The 11,489-nt window shown below is 43.9% G+C and overlaps 1 pseudogene; it reads left to right on the top strand.

Annotated features, from left to right (window-relative positions):
- The first annotated feature begins 6,324 nt into the window (after positions 1-6,324).
- On the top strand, positions 6,325-9,827 carry LOC137381154 (small ribosomal subunit protein uS19-like; annotated as a pseudogene).
- Positions 9,828-11,489: the final 1,662 nt, after the last annotated feature.

Raw genomic sequence — 11,489 nt, 5'->3', positions numbered from 1 at the left:
GTATTTTTGAGAATAGAAAAAAAACATTAGCCCCAACAGTCTGCCCTTCAATCCGAGCTTTTGCTGTATCTGTCAATGCCTCCTCTCCTGAAAAACTTATTTAATTTCCTTTTAAACCCATTTATATTGTCGACTTCAATGGTCTTCCCAATAACTTACTCCACAATTTTATTACAGTTTAGGTGAAAATTTTCTGCCCAACTTCCCTGACTTTCTTATTTTCAGCCTTAGCATTAGTGTTTGAACCTTTTTCTCATCGATTTTCCTGGATCAACTTTATCAGTTCCCTTCACATTCTTGAAGTTAAATTATTAATGTAAGTACTACAGTTTACATTATATGGGAGTCTATAGGAGGGTGAAAATTATTGTAAAACACACAGTTGTAAGACCAGAATTACTTTTGCTGCATAAGTAGGTATACAGATTGCCATGCAAGTCATAAGGGTATGAATATTGGAACATCATCTGGAGATGTACATTGCCAATGCAGCACTTAGCAATGTGTTGGACCAAAGCTTGGAAACCCTCCAAGGCTCAGTCTCTGAAAGACAGACTATATTGCACAATAAAATGACTGTGATAGTGTCCAACATGAATGAAATAGTAGTTAACAAAGTGGCTACATCAAAATATTCAGGCGTTTGTGATTGCAGCAGTATCGAGCCAATGCTGCAATCTGCTCTGACTGTGGCTTATTCTGAGTCAACTGTGCAAATAGCTATGAGGAGTGGACCAGAAAGATTGAAAAACAATTGTACTCATCACAAAGGGACAATTTTTCAAAGGAATTTTATAAAACCTGCTACCAATAAAGAAAGACTGACTTGCATTTATTTTGCATCTTTCATGACTTCAGGACATCCCAAAGAACTTTAGAGCTGTAAAAGTACTTTTCAAAAGTAGTCACTGTTACAATTAGAGACGTGGCTCAGGCAATTTGCATACAGCAAGGTCCCACAAACAGCAATCAGATAATGACCAGATAATCTGTACTTGGATGTGCACTTGAACTGCCGTAACCTACAGGCCAAGAGATGGAAAGTGGGATTAGTTGGATTGCTACTTGTCGACACAATGGGCTGAATGGCCTCCTCCCATACTGTAAATTTCTATGGTTTCTATGAATCTGTTTTGGAGATGTTGGTTAAGGTAAAAATGTTGACTAGGACCCCGATCTTCTTCAAAAATAGTGCCATAGGATCCTTTACATCCACCTGAGAGGGCAGATGATGCCTCAGTTTAACATCTCATGCAAATGACAGCATCTCCGACAGTGCCTCAGTACTGCACTGAAGTGTCAGCCTAGATTTTGTGCTCAGGTCCCTGGAGTATTAAGTATGAGCAAAACTTAGTGCATTGTCAGCGGCGAGATAGTTAGGACACTGCTTCTCAAATCATTGCTTTGTTTTCTATGTTACAGAGCTGAAGACAGTTTTATTTTGGGGACTATCTTCAATGTTTTCTTGAAGACATTAGTCTAATTTGTCTCCATTGACACACGCCAAGTGATTATTGGGAGGTCTTGGACAGACTGAAGTGGAAGTGCAGTTTGAATACTGACTCTTTCCTAGGTCACCTGATTAGCATAACTCTGGGTAGATTTGGAAGGTTGTATGGAAAATCTTAGTTGTGGGAGTAGAAATTGCTAATAAGTGAAATTTAAAGGGGTTGGAACAGTTAAAAAGGAGTGCCACAATGGGGAACAAAAATTCTGGAAGCCTTTAGAAAAGCCTCAAAAGTCAGCTCAGTCCATTTGCAATATTTGCCAAGGCTCAAATTCCAAAAGACCAAGAAAAGGCAGTCAAAAATGAAGAGAAATGAAACCCAAGGTACAGGTATGAGTTCATGGGCTGTTTGATGGATGCTACTGCATCTGATCTTCCCTGAAGAAGATCAGGGTGGTCATATGTGTCACTCCATTGCACCATCCCTATAGTTTAGCCTGGAAAGAGGTAGAGTCCAATTCCAAGTACTATTACTGTCATAGGAGGTGCCAGCTCTGTACTGCATGGTTAATGCAATGTGTCCTTGAAGCAGATGGCATAAATCTGCAGCTTTCACTGTGATATTCCAGACACTGAGATTATAGGCCCCTATGTAATTGCCAAGCAGCTGTGCCAGGGCCCAAAGAAATATTGATGGCATATGGTGGCTGCGGTCAATCTGACCTGAAGCTGTGAGCGGTGCCATTGAAAGCACAATGTGATATGATTGAGTTGTATCCAACATTACAGTTAGTTCAAGCATTCGCATATCTTAGTGATGCCTGCAGCATTTGTAATAAAACAGATGAATTGCCAGCTCAAATAGAAATTTGTACATATGACCTGATAGCTGTTACAGAGATGTGGCTACAAGGAAACCAAAGCTGGGTCCTGAATATCCAAGGGTACGTGATATTCAGGAAGGACAGGAAGCTGAAAAAAGGTGGTGGGGTAGCTCTGTTAATTAAAGAGAGATGACCTTAGTTCTAAAGATCAAGATGTAGAATCAGTTTGAGTGGAACTAAGAAACAGCAAGGGGCAGAAAACATTGGTTCGAGTTGTTCATTGGCCACCAAACAGCAGTGATAATGTAAATCACAGTATAAATCAGGAAATTAGAGGTGCCTGTAACAAGGATAATGCAGTATTCATGGGGGATTTCAATCTACATATAGGCTGGGTAAATTTTAGTAATACTAATGTTTTGGAAGACGATTTCTTTGAATGTATGCAAGATGGTTTTCTGGAGCAGTACGTTGAGCAACCAACATGGGAATGGGTTATTTTAGATCTAGTATTGTACAATGAAAAAGGGCTAATTAATAATCTTGTTGCAAAGGAGCCTTTAGAAAAGAGTGACCATAATATGATCAATGTTACATTAAGTTTGAAAGTGATGTAATTCAATCAGATACTAGATTCTTAAATCTAAGCAAAGGAAACTATGGGCTAAATCTTCTGTCACGGAGGCGTCACAATCTTCCGTTCTGCGGCTCATTTAAATAGCCGGGGCGAGCCACCACCCCCACCCACCCCCCACGATCATATGGAGAGGGCGGGGCTGTCCATCCCCGGCAATGGCGTCAGCTGCATGTGTACGGGCGCTGATGGCATTTTTACAGGGCTTTGAGCCCTACCAGTAAATTTAAATATTTAAATCGCAAGTTAATAAGAATAAATAAAGACATTTCTTCTGCCCCTCTCCCAGACCCCCAATAACAATTTAATTAATTATTTGCCCTCAAATTTAACCTCAAACCCTTCCCACCATCCGCTACACCAATGATGTTACTTTGATGCCGTACCCCCTCTGCACTGATAAATGTACCTCCTCCCCCCTCTCCACCAGTGTGGCACCTCATTTCCCTGGACGGGGATCCAAACGCATGGAGTGCCAGCCACCAGAACGAAGAGCACAGCAGGACAGCAGGTGATGGCATAAGTATCATTAATTAATTCATTTTACTTTATTTAAATATTCAAATTGGGGTCCCGTCGCTGAGGAGGTTGGGGGGGTGGGGGGGGCTGCAGCACCATGAGGCTTCACCACCACTGGTAATATCAGGCCGGGCCCTCCCAGCATCGGGGTGCATGGTAGCCTCTTCCCCTGCCACCCCTCCCCCGCCACCACCATGAAACCCAGCGCCTGGGGAGAACAAAATCCAGCCCGTGGTGTCCAAAACTGAATGCAGTACTTCAGATGGGATCTGACTGAGGCCCTGTACAACTGAAGCATCACTTCCTTACTTTTGAATTCCAATTTTCCTCAGATGAAGGCCAACTTTTAACTAGCCTTTCCGTTTACTTTTTGTACCTGTGCACAAGCTGCTCGCGATTTGTGTATGTTTGCAGCCAAATCCCTTTGCTCCTCCACACTTCCCAGTCTCTCACTATTTAGAAAATGCTGAGATGGGCCAAATGGTCTTCCTCATCCATAGTTATCTTGTGATCTTATACAATGAGGGAGCCCTTATAGTCCATGTGGATATCAGATCAATTAATAGTACCCATGTAGGTTCAGTCTTTCCCACTCAGCTCTCTGTCTTGCTGTTTCACAGGGTTGCTGGAAGAATAGAGAAACCTGGAGCCTTCTGGTATGGTGCACCAGTCACCTGATGAATGCAATTAGACATAGTGCTCCAATGAATGCTATTGTAAACACTTCCTGGTGTCTACAGCTAGGAGACTAATTTCACAGCCACAGGCAGAAAAGTTGGAGTCGCTGTGGTTCCCTTTCAAATTGGGTTCAATCAATTAACAAACCTCTGTCATTATGTCTCTGGTAAATCTGAACCACCAAATATACTCATCTTCAGACATATAGCTGGGATTTGTAAGATTTGTATGACTGCAATTTGGCTCTCCTCTCGTGATATGCTATATGTGGAGCCCTACCAACGTCACTGTCAAATTTGACAAATTTCACAGTCACGGCATTTTAAGAATTGTGTATTTCACGTATTTAGGTCGTATATTTCATGGTGTTGCAACAAACCATAAAACAAAAGAAATACAAAATGAGGTTTCTGGTTTCAAATGGCGTTTATTGTATCCTCAAAAGCTATTGTAAAAAGCTGACTGTAAACAGGTAAAATTCTTTACTCACTGAAGACATTGGTTGGATGTGAGCATGGAGCAACCTGCAGCTGCCTCTTCCTTCATTCCCTGTCTCTGCTCTGTGAACACCTGTCTGTGTTTAGACGCAGCTCGCTCTGTGTCCGCAGAGTTTGTTGGAATTGTCAAACAGTGCCGTGCTAGCCTTGCAAGTGGGGAGCTTCTGCATTCCACAGAATTCTCAAACTGCAGCACAGGCCAAGGTACTTTTTTTGCAATGCTTTTGTAAGCAGGTATCTCCAGCCTACAGTTCTTGTCAAAGCCAGGAATCACATCAAATGGGTTTAAATCCACCATCACCAGATGCATTTATGCAGGGTCAAAGTTACGCACAGCTTTCAGGGATGCCGCAGAAGGTTGTTGAAACCCCTGAGCTGCTTTTTCTTCACTGCTTGATTCTGCCCTGTATCAGTAATATTGTTTGAGCTTCTTTTCCATGCAAGAAAACACTTGTTGTGGACAGGCATTTAAATCAGCGTCATCAGAGTGTTGTTTGTTTGACTGTGCTTCAGACCAGAACAGCACATCCATTACTTTATTGAAAGCTTTGTGGATTGTGACATGTTGAGATTCAAACCAAATGATTAAATCTATCAGTCATGTGGCATTCTTGGTAACAAACTGAACTTCTTCACTGAGCTGAGCATCATTTGGAAGGGTTGCAATGTCTTTTAAAACCTATGTTTTCGGTGTCAGTGTGAGCTCTTCCGTGATGAAGTTTGAGTAGTATTTCAGGTGAGCTGTATGATGCTGTACTGCCTTAAACCAAGAATTCCAATGTGCAAGTACTGGCAAGTTCCATTATAATCAACTGACAATTTTCTGAGCTTTCTGTCGACGTCATAAAAAGAGATGAAATCATTGTTTTTTTGCGCGTTTGTTTTCCAGCAGTGCGGTGTCGGATGCTCTCTTTCTGCTACGATAGCTTTCGGACTCTAAATGGCGCTGAACTGTTGCCCACTGTGTATGATCCAATGAAACATTGCAGCTTGCACAAAACATTCTTTCAGTCGGATGTGTTGCAGTAATAGTTGTGGCCATTTTTGATTTGCTCATTCTGGCATTCTCACTTGTCTGCTAACACTTGAGACTGCTTGTCTCACGTAATGTTTGCAACATACCCAGCAATCAGTGAGTTCAGCATTGTGTCAATCAGTAAAATGTGTGAAGTTTGCCAATTGGCCAATTTCCCTGAGGACCTAAGACTTCACGGTGTGTGACGCATTTTTCATGGCCGTGAATTTGGTAGGGCCCTAACCATATGGAATTATGCTGTCATTCATCACTGGTGGCTTCCTCCAGCACAGCTTAGAGAGAGTGATTCCTATCATGGCAGTTTTCTGCATAACTTTGTTGTGCAACACAGTCAGAACATGGAGCCAGTATTGGATAAGGATCTTCAATCAAATGATAGAGACGACACATGTCATCAAGGATGCTGATTAAGGGCCAGGGAACCATCACCAGCCTGTAGCCAGAGCTCTTCAGCAGCAGCTCAATAAACAGTGCTTCAGTTGAATTAGGCCTGCCCACCCCCATATTAACACTGATATCCAACATCTGTCCCAATCCTTCCATCCTCCAATAAACTAATTCTGCCTGAAGACTGACATTATCACCTGACATTGCCAAGTCACCAGTTACTACAGGAACACTTTTTCTAGCTCACCCAAATGCCTAGAAGCTAATTATCACCCAGGTGTGACACCATAGTGCCTTTGTAAATGTTTTTTGCCTACTCGACTACTCTTGTGAAGTACTTCCCCAGTGGCTTCAGCACGGGAGGTAGAAGGCTGCTGTGGCTCGGTCATTACATCCATGCTGCTCATAGTCAAAGACTTCCAGGAGCTCAGATACAGTTGGAGACAAAGCACCTCAGCAGCTGCCAGGACAGCCTGACCCAGTTAGCTTTCTGGCTTGAGAGTGGGTATTGATTAAGTTGGTGGTGAGAGCATGGATGTGCTATGATTCTGAGAGAGGGTAGCATGTACCACTATCATTGCATGATTACCCTGCCTTGGGGTTCCAGCTCAGCACTTTCACTGATCTGGGGAAGAATGAAAGGTAGGGCATCTATGATGCGACTGAATTTCTTATCGATTCCTAGGGAGCTAGGTAGCAGATAAAAAAGCAGGACCTCAAAGTTGTAATCTCTGGATTATTCCTGGTGCCACGTGCTTGTGAATATAGGAATAGGAGGATAGAGCAGATGAATGCGTGGCTGAGGAGATGGTGCAGGAGGGAGGGCTTTAGTTTCCTGGATCACTGGGTCTGTTTCCAGCAAAGGTGGGACCTGTACAAGTTGGATGGGTTGCGCCTGAATCGGAATGGGACCAACATTCTTGCTGGGAGGTTTGCTAGTGCAGTGGGCGGGGTTTAAACTAATTTGGCAGGGGGATGGGATACAGAGTGGAGGTACAGTAGGGGGTGATGCACAGTCAAATATAGAAGAGAAACTGAGTCAGTCAGGAAGGCAGAGCAAATATAGATCTGTTAAGGCACAAGTGAAAAATGCAAGGATGGATTGCATCTATTTTAATGCAAGGAGTCTTACTAGTAAGGCAGATGAATTGAGGGCATTGATTAGCACATGGGATTATGATATTATTGCTATCACAGAGACATGGTTGAGGGAGGAGCAGGACTGGCAACTCAATATTCCAGGGTATAGAATCTTCAGGTGAGACAGGGGAGGGGTTAACAGAGCAGGTGGCATTGCAATGTTGATCAAGGAGTCAATTACTGCAGTAAGGAGGGATGATATCTTAAAGGTTCCTCAAATGAGGCCATATGGGTAGAACTTAAAAACAAAAAGGGGGCAATCACTTGCCTGGGAGTGTACTACAGGCCTCCAAACAGTCAGGGAGAGTTAGAGGAACAGATATGTAGGCAAATCTCAGAAAGGTGTAAAAATAATAGGGTAATAATAGTAGGGGATTTCAACCTCCCCAATATCAACTGGGATAGTCTTAGTGCAAAAGGCTTAAAGTGGGCAGAATTCTTAAAATGCATACAGGAGAGCTTTTTGAGCCAGCACATAGAACGTCCTACAAGAGAAGGGGCAGTACTGGACCTAATCCTAGGGAATGAAGCTGGACAAGTGGTAGAAGTGTCAGTGGGGGAGAATTTCAGAGATAGTGACCATAACTCTGTAAGATTTAAGGTAGTTATGGAAAAGGACAAAGATGGATCGGAAGTAAAGGTACTGAATTGGTGGAAGGCCAATTTCAACATGATAAAACAGGATCTGGCCAAAGTGGACTGGAAGCAGCTACTTGTAGGAAAGACTACATCAGACCAGTGGGAGTCATTCAAAGAGGAAATAGTGAGAGTTCAGAGCCAACATGTACCCATTAAGGTGAAGGTTAGGACTAACAAGTCCAGGGAACCCTAGATGTTAAAGGATATAAAGGATTGGATCAGGAAAAAAAAGGAGGCTTATGGCAGATTCAAAGCGCTGAAAACAGTAGAGGCCCTAGAGGAGTATAGAAAGTGTAGGGGGGTGAGGGTACTTAAAAAAGTAATTAGGAGAGCGAAGAGGGGACATGAAGAAACACTGGCGGGCAAGATAAAGGAAAACCCTAAGGCGTTTTATGTATATTAAGGACAAGAGGATAACCAGGGAAAGAGTACTTGTCCATTGATCACTGAAGGCAGCAGCATAGGTAGATAAGGTGGTTAGGAAGGCATATGGGATATTTGCCTTTATTAGCCAAGGCATAGAATATAAGAGCAGGGAGGTTATGATGGAGCTATATGAAATGTTAATTAGGCCACAGCTGGAGTACTGTGTACAGTTGTGGGCACCACACTATAGGAAGGATGTGATTGCACTGGAGAGGGTGCAGAGGAGATGCACCAGGATGTTGCCTGGGCTGGAGAATTTCAGCTATGAAGAGAGACTGAAAAGGCTAGGGTTGTTTTCCTTAGAACAGAGAAGGCTGAGGGGGGACATGATTGAGGTGTACAAAATTATGAGGGGCATTGATAGGTTAGATAGGGAGAAACTTTTTCCGTTAACGTGGGGTCAATAACCAGGAGACATAGATTTAAGGTAAAGGGCAGGAGGTTTAGAGAGGATTTGAGGAAACAAAATATCACTCAGAGGGTGGTTGGAATCTGGAGCGCACTGCCTGAAGAGGTGGTAGAGGCAGGAACCCTCACAATATTTAAGAAGTATTTAGATGAAGACTTGAAACACCATAGCATACAAGGCCAAGTGCTGGAAAATGAGATTAGAATAGTTAGGTGCTTGATGGCCGGCACAGACACGATGGGCCGAAGAGCCTGTTTCTGTGCTGTATAACTCTATGACTCTATGATTCAGTCTCACAGCATGGTAGGGGAGATGGTGGAATTCAGACCTGCATGATGCTAGTATTAGCATCCCTAACTGGGGCCACAGTTTCTGGAAAGAGGGCCTAGCTGCTGTATCTATTGAGCTGATCACATTTTTTAAATCTTTCATGGGATGTGGGCATCGCTGGCAAAGCCAGCATTTGTTTCCCATCCCTAATTGCCCTTGAGAAGGTGTTGATGAGCTACCTTTGTGAACTGCTGCAGTCCATCAAGTTTGGGTACACCCACAGTGCTGTTGGGGAGGGAATTCAGGATTTTGATCCCGCAACACTGAAGGAACAGCAATATAGTTCCAAGTCAGGATGGTGTGTGGCTTGGAGGGGAACTTGCAGGTGGTGATGTTCCCATGCATTTGCTGCGCTTGTTCTTTTAGATGGTAGAGGTCGCAGGTTTGGAAGGTGCTGTTGAAGGAGCCAAGTAGAATAGAAGAAGAAAAGGACTTTCAAGAAATTTACCTACAGAGGTGTTGACCTGGGTAAGCTCCTTGATATGTCTTATGAACATTCTTATGATATGTTTTATGCAGTTGTGTTGTGCCTGTCAGCGGAGGCGTTTGAACAGAGGTCTGCGTCGCAAACAGCAGTCCCTTCTGAAAAGACTAAGCAAGGCCAAAAAAAACCTCCACCAATGGAGAAACCAGAGATTGTCAAGACTCACCTTTGTGACATGGTTATCCTCCCAAAGATGGTTGGTAGCATGTTTGGCGTGTGCAATGGCAAAATCTTTAACCAGGTCGAATTCAAGACTGAAATGATTGGCCATTATCTTGGAGAGTTCTCCATCACCTACAAGTCTGTCAAGCACGGCAGACCTGGTATCGGTGCCGCTCACTCCTCCAGATTCATCTGTCTGAAGTAAACAGTTTACGATGGAAGCCTGTGTAAATAAAACTCATTCCAGTAAAAAAAAAAGTGCATCTTGTATATGGTACACACTGCTGCCAGTGTGTGTCAGTGGTGGAGGGAGTGAATGTTTAAGGTGACAAATCGGGGGCCGATCAATTGGGCTGCTTTGTCCTGCATGGTGTTGAGTTTCCTGAGTGTTATTGGAGCTGCATCCATCCAGGCTAGTGGAGAGTATTCCATTACATGTGTGCCTTGTAGATGGTGGACAGGCTTTGTGGGGTCAGGAGGTGGGTTACTCACTGCAGAATTCCCAGCTTCTGACCTGCTGTTGTAGCCATAGTATTTATGTGGCTACTCCAGTTCAGTTTCTGGTCAATGGTAACCCCCAGGATGTTAATAGTGGGGGATTCAGCAATAGTAATGCTGTTGAATATCAAGGGGAGATGGTTAGATTCTCTCTTATTGGAGATCATCATTGCCTGACACTTGTCTGGTGCGAACATTACATGCCACTTATCAGCCCAAACCTGAATGTTGTCCAGGTCTTGCTGCATATGGACACAGATTGGTTCTGTATCTGAGGAGTTGTAAATGGTACTGAACATCGTACAATCATCAGCGAGCATCCCCACTTCTGACCTTATGATGGAGGGAAGGTCATTAATAAAGCAGCTGAAGATGGTTCGGTCCAGGACACTACCCTGAGGAACTCCTGGAGTGTTATTCTGGGGCTAAGCAGACTGGCCTCCAACAACCACAACCATCTTCCTTTGTGCTAGGTATGGCTCCAGCGAGTGGAGAGTTTCCTCCGTGATTCCATTGACTTCAGTTTGGCTTGGGCTCCTTGATGCCACACTCGGTCAAATGCTGCCTTGATATCCAGGCAAATCACTCTTGAGTTCAGCACACCATACACCATGGTTGACTGCACAGTGTCGATGCCATATACTGTAACCACACAAAAGTTGGCATGTGGCTGTAGCTTCCTGGCAGATGCTCCAATACATTCAGCAATCGTTGGCGAGAAGAAAATATTTTTCTTTTGATGGACAGACCCCTAAAGTTTACATGTCTGTCTTTTTCAGCATAGCTAAGACTTGAGCTTGCTCATCGGCCAGCGGTTTCTTGGGCTGCCCTTTCCATTTACATCTGAATTGAAAATTGAGTTGGATGTAAATCAGGGTGTTGATTAACTATCAACTTTTTTGTGTTGCTCTCTTTCTCTCTCTTTGGCCTCCTTGTCTCAAGAGACAATGGGTAAGCGCCTGGAGGTGGTCAGTGGTTTGTGAATCAGCTCCTGGAGTGGCTATAAAGGCCAATTCTAGAGTGACAGACTCTTCCACAGGTGCTGCAGATGAAATTGGTTGTCGGGGCTATTACACAGTTGGCTCTCTCCTTGCGCTTCTGTCTTTTTTCCTGCCAACTGCTAAGCCTCTTCAACTCGCCACACTTTAGCCCCGCCTTTATGGCTGTCCGCCAGCTCTGGCGATCACTGGCAACTGACACGCACGACTTGTGATCAATGTCACAGAACTTCATGTCGCATTTGCAGACGTCTTTAAAACAGAGCCATGGACATCCGGTAGGGCTGATACCAGTGACGAGCTCGCTGTACAATGCATCCTTGGGGTTCCTGCCATCTTCCATGCGGCTCACATGGCCAAGCCATCGCAAGCGCCGCTGGC

This window comes from Heterodontus francisci, chromosome 1 (genome assembly GCF_036365525.1).
Source record: "Heterodontus francisci isolate sHetFra1 chromosome 1, sHetFra1.hap1, whole genome shotgun sequence".
Taxonomy (NCBI): domain Eukaryota; kingdom Metazoa; phylum Chordata; class Chondrichthyes; order Heterodontiformes; family Heterodontidae; genus Heterodontus; species Heterodontus francisci.
Note: the sequence above shows the minus strand (reverse complement) of the source record. Positions and strands in the feature narration are given on the sequence as shown.